We start from the raw sequence: 11,234 nt of genomic DNA, 5'->3' as shown, positions 1-11,234 counted from the left end.
TTCAGTTCAAATATCACCTCTCCAACAGGTCTTCCTTAATTACTCAGTCTGAAGCAGAATACAGCCAGGATGCCTGAATCATATCAGTCTGAATCATATCATACAGTTGTTTGTTATTTCTTTAAAGCACTTTACAATATTTGGATATATCTCATCTGTTTATGATTAGACTCACTCATCCACATGTTTGTAAGCTCCATGAATTAAGAATCTTGCTTGTCTTTGTCACTGTTAGTTTCGAAGAACTTAGACTAGCTTCTGATTCATTGTAGGTTATCAATAAGTATATGTTGGGTTGATGTATAAAAGAATGCATATAAGTAATGGGAAATACTTTAAAAGTAATACTATATGTATGAAATATATACAAGTACCTTTATATATTATAGTCTAAAATTACTAAATTCTATTGTCTGATTTAGTTCATAAACTCCAAAAGGACAAGCATTCTATCTCTACTGGAATTCTGAGTCTGATGTCTAGCATAGTGCCTCAATATACTCTCTAATGAGGAAGATGGACAGAAAACAAACATATTTATACTTCTTATGAACTAAGAAATACATTTTAGGTAATTCCAATTTCTAGTCCCAAATCACAACCAAGTTGTCTTCCTTTCTTCCTTTTTTCTTTCTTTCTTCCTTTATATTTATTTTTTATATTCCAATATTATATTATATTAGTTTCTGGTGTATAGCATAATTGTTATGTTATTGTCATGATTATCTAGTTATTAATGTTAATAACTAGAGGCCCAATGCACAAAATTCATGCATAGGTAGGATTCCTACGCCTGGCTGGCAATCAGGGCCAATCTGCAGGGCAACCGGCAGGGCGATGGGGATGGGGTGCGCGCCACTGGCACCCACCTTGGCCAGCCTGGCATGTCCACTCGCCGGCCCTGCCTCCCACTGCCACACTGGTCCCCTCCCTCTGTGGGGCGACCGGCGGGACGATTACCGGGTCCTCACTGGCACCCACTTTGGCTGGCCTGGGGCCTGCAAGCTGGGGGCAGCTCCTGCATTGAGCATCTGCCCCCTGGTGGTCAGTGCGCATCATAGTGACCAGTCGTTCCACTGGTCTTTGCGCAGTTTGATCAATTTGCACATTAGGCTTTTATTATATAGGATAGGAAGAGAGAAAATAAGAGGCCAGACATTATAAGCATGGTCATCTGGGCAGCATCACCAGGAAGCTACAATTTCACACTCCCCAGAAAACCACCTGTCCATTTCCTGAAGATCACTAGGGGAATGGATCCAACAAAAGGGGAGATGGGCTTATGCACAGCAAAGTTGGGGTGACATAGGGAAGATGCTTGCTTGTCAGTCTAACCTGGGATAAAGGTAATCAGCTATGGGTGGTGAAGCCACTGCAAGCACATGAAATCTTGAAGGGTTAATGGATTACATTCCTGGTTGTAATCCCCAGACAAAGAGCACCCGCTCTGTTGCCCCTCTTACACCTCTTGTTCTGCTCTTGTGCTTTGGTGCTCTTGCTCTGTGACCCACACTCACCTCATGCGTTGTCTGTTCTCTCTCCATAGCCATGTAATCCTAGAGTCTGCATGTAGAGCCGTGCAGACTCTACATGTAGGATGCTGGACTGGACTGTGCTTTAGTATGGAGCGAAGACTCCGGGAAGTGGTCTTAATTCTTACCCTACTGAAGACGAGATTGGACTTCTTCCATGGCAGAACATAGGAAAATGCAACATTGGAAACCCAGTGGTTTAATTCCATGGAAATAAAGATCACTCATCCTCCCGTGTGAGTCTCAGGAAATTCCTTTCCTTGCAACATCACAAAAACTCCACGTCCATCGGTAATAGATGAGGACACAGATTGCACTCACTGATAACAATTAGACAATCATATACTTGACAACATGTTCTCTCTGTTATTTCCAGTACCCACGTGGCATCCTACATAGTTATTACAATATTATTGACTATATTTCCTATGCTGTACTTTACCAAGTTGTCCTTACATTGCCTTTGGAAAGCAAGGGGTAGACTAAGAAGGGTTGGTGTTATTTTGAAGTGGGAAGTTTTTTGTATGTATATTTGTTTGTTTGCTTTAAGTTACATGTGACATTATCCTTCTTTCTTCCACCCACAGTGGCCCCTCCTTCTTCTTTGCATTTGCTTTTGTCACTCTATAGCCATCCATGTTTTGGTTAATTGAATATATTTGCTATATTTCTTTTTGTCCTGTGCCCTTTAACTCAAAATCATCTCTAATAGGAAGGAAAATATAGCAAAATGAGATGCAAGATAGGCCAAACAGAAAAGTCTCTAGACTTCCCAGTATTGATACGGCTAGAGCATCTCTGATTTTGCTTGTTTTATATTTGGGAATTTCATAAATAATTTTATTTAGAAAAAAAAGCAATCAAACCTACAAAATATTTGGAAGGAATTCACCTGGTATATTCCATTCATTTTTAAATGGGAGGGGGCAGAGGGAGTCACAAGATAGGACCATTTAATTGCATAAGGGAAAAAAATATCTGTTATTGGCAGAATTTCTAAATTCAGAGTCCATGTTCTATCTAATAAATGCATCATGTTGCCTTGTTCTTAATTCTGTCACTGAATGACTTTAGATGTGTTATTTAATTTTCTCTACTTGTTTCCTCACCAGTAAAATAATGATGGGTCTTAAATCTCTGTTGGAATATTTGTACAGTGAATAAGAGAGGAATGGGATAACTAAAAGATGAAAATAGATTTCCTGTGGTGTGTGATCTAAGTCAGTATGAATTAATCAAAAAGATTTATCAAAATCAGGCAGGAGTGAATGATATGGTGGTGCCATCTGCTGCTTTGTATTAGAAATTTCAAGGCAAGTTGGAGGAAGTTGAACTGTTTTAATAACACTTGTGAGTAAAATTGAAGAATCTCTGCAGGCTGGACCTGATTCATAGTAAAAATGTGACGTTCACTCTGCTTAAAGGTATCTCTATATCTTCATCTCTAAGGAATTGTGGATGTTAAGAGTTATCTTTGATTATAAGAAGCCATTGGAGTCCTTTAATAATTACCATATCTCTTTATTTTATTTTATTTCTTTTGAGTTTAAATGCATTTTATTTTTAGACAACCTACATGACATGTTTTTTTCTTAAAAACAATACCTCCACTCTGAATAAATGAAGGTCAAAATAAATGAAGAGCTCAAGATAACATCAGACCTATTTGTCCTCATCTTGGTGTAGGGAAGAAGAGCAGCAGCCAGTTACGATGACAGGTGATAGATCCAAATTGCCAAATTTATAAACATTTTTCCATTTCTAAGCCATCCTTAAAGAAAATCATACATGGGAGTCACACCATCCTCCAGGTAGTCCAGAAGAGCAACCATGCCATCTGCATTCATGTTTTCACCAATGAAGAACTGCTAGTTTTTGAAATTAGCAAGGATGTGCTTGACTTGTTCTGCAGCCCCTGTCATAAAAGGCTTTATTCTTTCTGTTCTTCAAGTTTCCCTGTGATTGATTTCATATAATCTTTGATGTACTTCTTGTAGGCTTCTTTTGTGAAGCTGGTTTCCTGTAAATGATGGTTCATGACAATATCAGCACCAGTGATTACTGTGCTTTCAGTATCTTCACCCTCAGGGCCTTCAGCGGAGGCATTTCCACCAATAAGCGAGTCATCAATGTTACCTTCTGTCCTACTGACCTTCTTCCCCTCTTCCTCCAGGCACAGCCCATCCATGATTTCCCGGACCTTCCTGTAGCTATCGGAGAACATCTCATCATGGCTGATGAGGTCCCAAAAATGATCATAATGAAAGTTTTGCTTCCTCCTTTCCAATTTGGGTGCCTTTTATCTCTTCTTCTTGTCTGATTGCTATGGCTAGGACTTGCTGCGGCGCTGGGGGGGCGGGAGGGGGGTGGGAAGCAGGCGGAAAAGCTCTTTATTTTATTTTTAATTTCTGCCACCATATCATAAGTTCCAGAGGGCAGGGAACTTGTCTTGTTCACTACTAATTCCCAGCATTTAGAATACCACTTGCATGTATTTTTTTTAAATATATTTTATTGATTTTATACAGAGAGGAAGGGAGAGTGATAGAGAGCTAGAAACATCGATGAGAGAGAAACATCGATCAGCTGCCTCCTGCACACCTCCCACTGGGGATGTGCCCGCAACCAAGGTACATGCCCTTGACCGGAATCGAACCCGGGACCCTTCAGTCCGCAGGCTGACGCTCTATCCACTGAGCCAAACTGGTTTCGGCATACTTGCATGTATTATTAAGTGAGTGAAAAAAATAGTGTATATGTAACTGATAATTTAATTGTTCATTTCCTTCCTCCACACTAGACTGTAAGTACCTTGTTCGCACTAAAGAAGGAAGGCATTTGATAGAGAGTTGTTAAATGGATTTTTAAAAAGTAAGAAAAATTTCTAATGCACATCTGTTTGTCAAAGTAAACTAGAATAACTTGGAGAAACCAAAATATCTTATACCATTATTTTGGTATGTAAGTTACTGAAGTATATACAGTAATGTTGATTAATGATGGAGATATGTTCTGAGAAATGTTTCGTTAGGTGATTTTGCTGTTGTGTGAACACCACTGAGTGCACTTACACAAGCCTAGATGGTATAGCCTACTACATACTTAGGCTATATGGTATAGCCCTGTGGTTGGCAAACTCATTAGTCAACAGAGCCAAATATCAACAGTACAACGATTGAAATTTCTTTTGAGAGCCAAATTTTTTAAATTTAAACTTCTTCTAATGCCACTTCTTCAAAATAGACTTGCCCAGGCCATGGTATTTTGTGGAAGAGCCACACTCAAGGGGCCAAAGAGTCGCATGTGGCTCGCGAGCCGCAGTTTGCCGACCACAGGTATAGCCTATTGCTCCTAGACCAGGGGTGGGCAAACTTTTTGACTCGAGGGCCACAATGGATTCTTAAACTGGACCAGAGGGCCGGAACAAAAGCATGGATGGAGTGTTTGTGTGAACTAATATAAATTCAAAGTAAAGGAGCGGAGGGGAGAGCAAGAGAACCGGATAGACAGCCGGATCCGGCCTGCGGGCCATAGTTTGCCCAAGGCTGTCCTAGACTATAAGCCTCTATAGCATGTTACTGTAGTAAATACTGTAGGCAATTATAACACAGCTTGAGGCCTGGTGCACAAAATTCATGCACTTGGGGGGTCCTTCAGCCCGGCCTGTGCCCTCTCACAGTCCAGGAGCCCTCAGGGGATGTCCGACTCCGACTGACGGCTTAGGCCCAGTCTGACATCCTTAGCACTACTGCAGAGGCGACAGAGACTCCCGCCACTGCTGCTGTGCTCACCAGCCATGAACCTGGCTTCTGGCTGAGTGGTGTGCTCCCTGGTGGTCAGTGCGCATCATAGCAACCCGTTGTTCCGCTATTTGATGGATTTGCATGTTAGCCTTTTATTGTATAGGATGTTAAGTACTTGTGTATCTAAACATACCTAAACTTAGAAAAGTTATGGTAAAAGTATGGTATAAAAAAATGAAAATAAAAAGGTACACTTGTATAGGGCACTTATCATGAATGAAGCTCACAAGAGTGGAAATTGCTATGGATGGATCAGTGAGTGAGTGGTGAGTGAGTGTGAAGGTCTAGGACATTAGTGCACATACATGCCTGTAGACCTTATGTAAATATTGTACATGTAGTCTACACTACATTTATTAAAATCATTTTTATTACTCAGTAATAAGTTCATCTTTGCTTACTATAAATTTTTACTATAGAATTTTTTTAACTTTTTTACTTTTGTGATAAAACATAAAATACAAACACATTGTACAGTTGTACAAAATTATTTTTTTCTTTGTATCTTCATTCTATAAGCTTTTTCCTGTTGTTAATTAAATTTTTTTTTTTTACTTTTTAAACTTTTTTAAAAATATATTTTTATTTATTTCAGAGAGGAAGGGAGAGGGAGAAATAGAAACATCAATGATGAGAGAGAATCATTGATCGGCTGCCTTCTGCACACCCCCTACTGGGGATCAAGTCTGCAACCTGGACATGTGCCCTTGACCGGAATCAAACCTGGGACCCTTCAGTCCACAGGCCAATGCTCTATCCACTGAGCCAAACTGGCTAGAGCCTTTTTAACTTTTTTGTTAAAGGCAAAACACAAACATACAAATCAGCTTAGGCCTCCACAGGGTCAGGATCATGGATATCACTGTTTTCCACCTCCATATCCTGTCCCACTGGAAGGTCTTCAGCTGCCATCTCCTATGATAACAATGCCTTCTTCTGGAATACCTCTTGAAGGACCTGCCTGAGGCTCTTCTTGAAGAGGTTTCATTACTCTTTAGAAATATGTCCATGGTGGTTTACTTTTATGTGTGGGTTTTTTAGTCATAGATTTAAGTAGGTAATGCACCATGAACATTTCTTTCTAATAATGGAAACCTTTTGGTGTTGAGTCCATGTTTTAAAACCTTTCGATGTTGGAGTCCATGTTCTCTTGCCTTTTGAGCTAGGCATTCCTGCTCCAGTTCCAACAACTTCTCATTAGACATTTTCTCAGGCACTATCTTTAGGGGTACCTCAATGTCATTCTCATCCATACCCAGGTTAAAATTGTTTGGCATCTCAATTTCAGCCTTGTTGATTTTTGCAACTTCCCCATCTTTGGCAAATTCTTTGAAGTCATGGTGGAATCTCTTGAGTGTCTTTTTCCATGTCATTCAGACACTTCTTGGTGACATTACCCCAAGTCCAAACAAGGTTCTTGATGCCATCATAGATGTTGTAATCTTTCCAGAATTGCATCAGTATCTTTCTCAGTAGCAACAATAGCCTGAACGAAGGTCCTCCTCAGGTAATAAGCCTTAAAAATTGCTATACCTCCTTGATTTATTGGTTGAATCAAAGAGATGGTGTAGGAAGAAACACCACTTTGATATTGGGATGAAGATTACCAATAAAAGGAGGATTTAAGGAATATCATCAACAATAAACTGAATCTTGAAAGTTATGTTTTTCTCCAAACAGTACTTCATTTCACTGGCATAGCAATTTAAGAGGATATCTTAGAATAGGAGCTGGGTCATCCATGACTTACTGCTCCTATAGTGCACTGGCAGTGTGTGCTTATTAACATGCCCCAAGGCCCTGGGGTTCTCAATGTGCCAGATCACAAATGTTTTAATTTGTAGCTTGCAACATTATCTCCAAGCAAGACTGGTATTCTGACCTTAAGAGCCTTAAAATCTGGCATTGATTTGGTCTCTTTATGGATGAAACTCCTTTTAGGTGTCTATTTCCAGAATAGGGACATTTTATACATATTGAATATTTAATCTGGCAGATTCTTTTCTTCCAAAATCAGTTGATCTAGAGTTTCTAAAAATTCTTCAGCTGCCTTCACATCAGAACTGGAGACTCAACACTTACTTTCACATTATCCTATATAATAAAAGCCTAATATGCTAAGTGTCTGGTTGTCTGGTCATCTGTTCAACCAATCAAAGTGTAATATGCTAACGATATGCTAAGGCCACTCAACCACTTGCTATGATGTGCACTGACCACCAGGGAGCAGACAGTCGACCAGTTGACCAGTCAACCAGTCTCTATCACGTGCACTGACCAACACGGGGCGGATGCTCCGACTGGTAGGTTAGCTTGCTGCTGGGGTCTGGTTGATTGGGACTGAGCGAAAGGGGCCAGATACACCCTGGAGCCCTCAACCTCCTGTGTCCTTCCCTGGCCCCTATCATGCACCAGTGGGGTCCCTTGGCCTGGCCTGTGTCCTCTTGCAATCCAGGACCCCTCGGGGGATGTCAGAGAGCTGGTTTCAGCCTGATCCCACAGGCCAGGCTGAGGGACCCCACTGGTGCATGAATTCGTGCACTGGGCATCTAGTGTAATAAATAATGATTCTTGAATTGTTTAAATCACCCAGAGATAGCAGGAAATTCAACATCGGAGGTGGGTCCAGCCTTTGCTTTCAACATCACAAACTCTTTGCTTTGGCTGTGATTATCATAGTACTGAGAGGGATACACTTCTGTGCCTGATCTTCAATCCAGATCATTAGAAGTTTCTCCATAGCTTATATAGGCCTTTCTCAAATTTTTTTATTAGCCTGATTACCTTCAATAAAGCTGATGTTCTAACAGTGTCTGTCACTTTGTTCTAGTTCTTCAAGATCATAGCCTAATTGGTGAGCAAAAACCATCACAGATTTTCCACTTTTGTAGTTCTAGTTTTATTTTCAGATCATCACTTGATGTGGCTTCTTACTGGCAAGATCAGCAGTGGATTTTGTATGCGTAGGAGCCACAATAAAAAAAACAACATGAGATTAAATCAAGCACAAGAGGAAATTATGCAATCAGGAGACACAGTAAACACAAGATGTATGCTGTTGCTAGCAGTATAACATGTCCTACTGTTTTACAATAAGTAGAAAAAATTTACTCTAAAATAATGATAAAAAGTATTGTATAGTAAATTCATAAACAGCAACCTAGTTATCATTATCAAATATTATGTATTATACACAATTGTATGTGATTTTATACAACTGGCAGCCTAGTAGGTTTGTTTATACCAGCACCACCACAAACATGTGAGTAATGCATTGCACAACATTATGATGGCCATGATGTTACTAAGTGATAGGAATTTTTTAGTTTATTATAATCTTACTAGAGGCCCGGTGCACGAAATTCGTGCATGGGGGATTGTGTCCCGCAGCCGAGCCTGCACCCTCTCCAATCTGGGACCCCTCTCACAATCCAGGACTGCTGGCTCCCAACTGCTTGCCTGCCTGCCTTCCTGATTGCCCCTAACCACTTCTGCCTGCCAGCCTGATCACCCCCTAACCACTCCCCTGCCAGCCTGATTGATGCTTAACTGCTCCCCTGCCAGCCTGTTTGCCCATAACTGCCCACCCCTGCAGGCCTGGTCACCCCTAACTGCCCTCCCCTGCAGACCTGATCAGTCCTAACTGCCCTCCCCTGCAGGCCTGGTCACCCCTAACTGCCCTCCCCTGCAGGCCTGGTCACCCCTAACTGCCCTCCCCTGCAGGCCTGGTCCCTCCCAACTGCCCTCCCCTGCTGGCCATCTTGTGGCGGCCCTCTTGTGTCCACATGGGGGCAGCCATCTTGTGTGTTGGAGTGACGGTCAATTTGCATATTACTCTTTTATTAGATAGGATGGAACCACCATGGTTCATGGTTGACTGAAACATTGTTATGCCACTCATTACTATAAGCAGGTATTTAAGAATTTTATATTAGGAATCCTACATCATTTTCAAAATACAACATACATGCTTAATATTTAGAAAAAGTTTCTTATTTAGTGTTTTTAAAATATTTGGGATTTGCTGTAAATAAATAAAAAATGTAATGCCATCATCTGACCAGTGTGGCTCAGTGGTTGAGTGTCAACCTATGAACCAGGAGGTCAGGGTTCAATTCCCCGGCAGGGCACAAGCCCAGTTGTGGGCTTGATCCCCAGTGTGGAGCATGCAGGAAGCAGCCGATCAATGATTCTCTCTCTTTCCTTCTCCCTTCCTCTCTGAAATCAATAAAAATCTATTTTTAAAAAATGTAATGCTATTTAAACATATCTCACAAAAGAGCTTAACAAAGGCAGATGATTTTTTTTAAAATATATATTTCTTTATTGATTTCAGAGAAGAAGGGAGAGGTAGAGAGAGATAGAAAAATCAATGATGAGAGAGAATCACTGATCGGCTGCCTCCTGCATGCCCGCTACTGGGGATCGAGCCCACAACCCCAGCACATGCCCTTGGCTGGAATTGAACCTGGGACCTTTCAGTCTGCAGGCCAACGCTCTATCCACTGAGCCAAACCAGCCAGGGCAAAGGCAGATGATTTGATGTTTATGAATCAATTGAGGTAGATGCCTGCTGTCAGTTTTACAGGATGCTTTATTAAACTTAAATTATATTGCTATTGTTTTTTCACTTTCCAAGAGTAGAATTGTAAATTATCTGTCAGTTTTTCTCTTAACACAATAAAAGAATTAGGAAAGAGGTGAAACATATAACCATTCACTGGAATATAACATGAAGCATTTTGGTTAAGGACCAATTTAATAATTTCAAAGCCACTTCGATTTTCTTATGGTCCAGGTACAAGTCAGATGGCTAGTACTCCTACTTAGAATTCTGAGTTTCCCAGCTGTACAAATGCTTATAAAAACTTACTCCTCTCTCAATTAAAAGAATTGCTCCCAGGAAAGCAGTGGCCCATCAATTTTTGGTTCATAGCATTCTACACATGTTAAGACCTTGTACACCATAGGATGAGGATGAATGATCATGGAAGGGTGAAGGTTGAGAGGATTTGGGGAGTAAATGTAGGTGCAAAGAAGATATATTTGGGAATATTATGATGTAAAGTTCAGATATTTTAATGGAATTTCCCAGCTGGTGTGGTTCAGTGGTTGAGCATTGACCCATGAAACAGGAAGTCACAGTTAAATTCCCAGTCAGGGCTTGTGCCTGAGTTTCACCTGGGTTGTGGGCTTAATCCTCATCATTGTGTTTCTATCTCTCTCTCTCTCCCTCTCCTTTTCTCTCTGAAATCAATATATATATATATATTAAAAATAAAAAATAAAATAAAAAAGCGTTGTCATCAACTTAGAAGTAGAAACTAAACTAGACACAGAGGCAAAAAAAATCATCTTCCAGTGTTGGACTAGAATTTTTTCCAGGGATCCTTCCAGCTCAATGTAGCAGGATACAATAGCAACACCCAGAAATCTATGACTTTTTTATACACCAATAATGAACTCACAGAAAGAGAAACTAAAAAAACCAATCATATTTATCAATGCAACAAAAAAAATAAGATACTTAGGAATAAACTTGGCCTGATCAGGGAGTGGGGCCAGCCGGCCAGCTTCCTGCGGCTCCTCCCCCTGGCCGGCCTGCCTGATCGGCGGATCCACCACGATAGGCCCACAGCCCCTCCCTCAAGCTGGCCCCACCCCCCAATGGGTTTCCAACACTCTAATCAGTCCACAGCCCCTCTCCCTGGCAGACCCCACTCCTAATTGCACTCCCATCACAATAAGAGGCGGGACTGGCTGGCCATACTCCTGCAGCCCCTCCCCCCAGCCACCCTCATCCCCAATGGACCACCACCACCCTGATCAGTCCACAGCCCCTCCCCATGGCTGGCTCCGCCCCCAATTGGCTCCTCAACCCCAATCAGGGGTGGGGCCC

The 11,234-nt window shown here is 41.3% G+C and overlaps 1 pseudogene across 1 annotated transcript; it reads right to left on the bottom strand.

The window, feature by feature from the left end:
* Positions 1 to 3,273: 3,273 nt before the first annotated feature.
* On the bottom strand, positions 3,274 to 3,756 carry LOC308244309 (translationally-controlled tumor protein-like; annotated as a pseudogene). Its single transcript has one exon. The product of its transcript is annotated as a translationally-controlled tumor protein-like (transcript).
* Positions 3,757 to 11,234: the final 7,478 nt, after the last annotated feature.

This window comes from Plecotus auritus, assembly GCF_963455305.1.
Source record: "Plecotus auritus genome assembly, chromosome: 3".
NCBI lineage: Eukaryota > Metazoa > Chordata > Mammalia > Chiroptera > Vespertilionidae > Plecotus > Plecotus auritus.
This window is presented reverse-complemented; position numbering and strand designations above follow the sequence as displayed.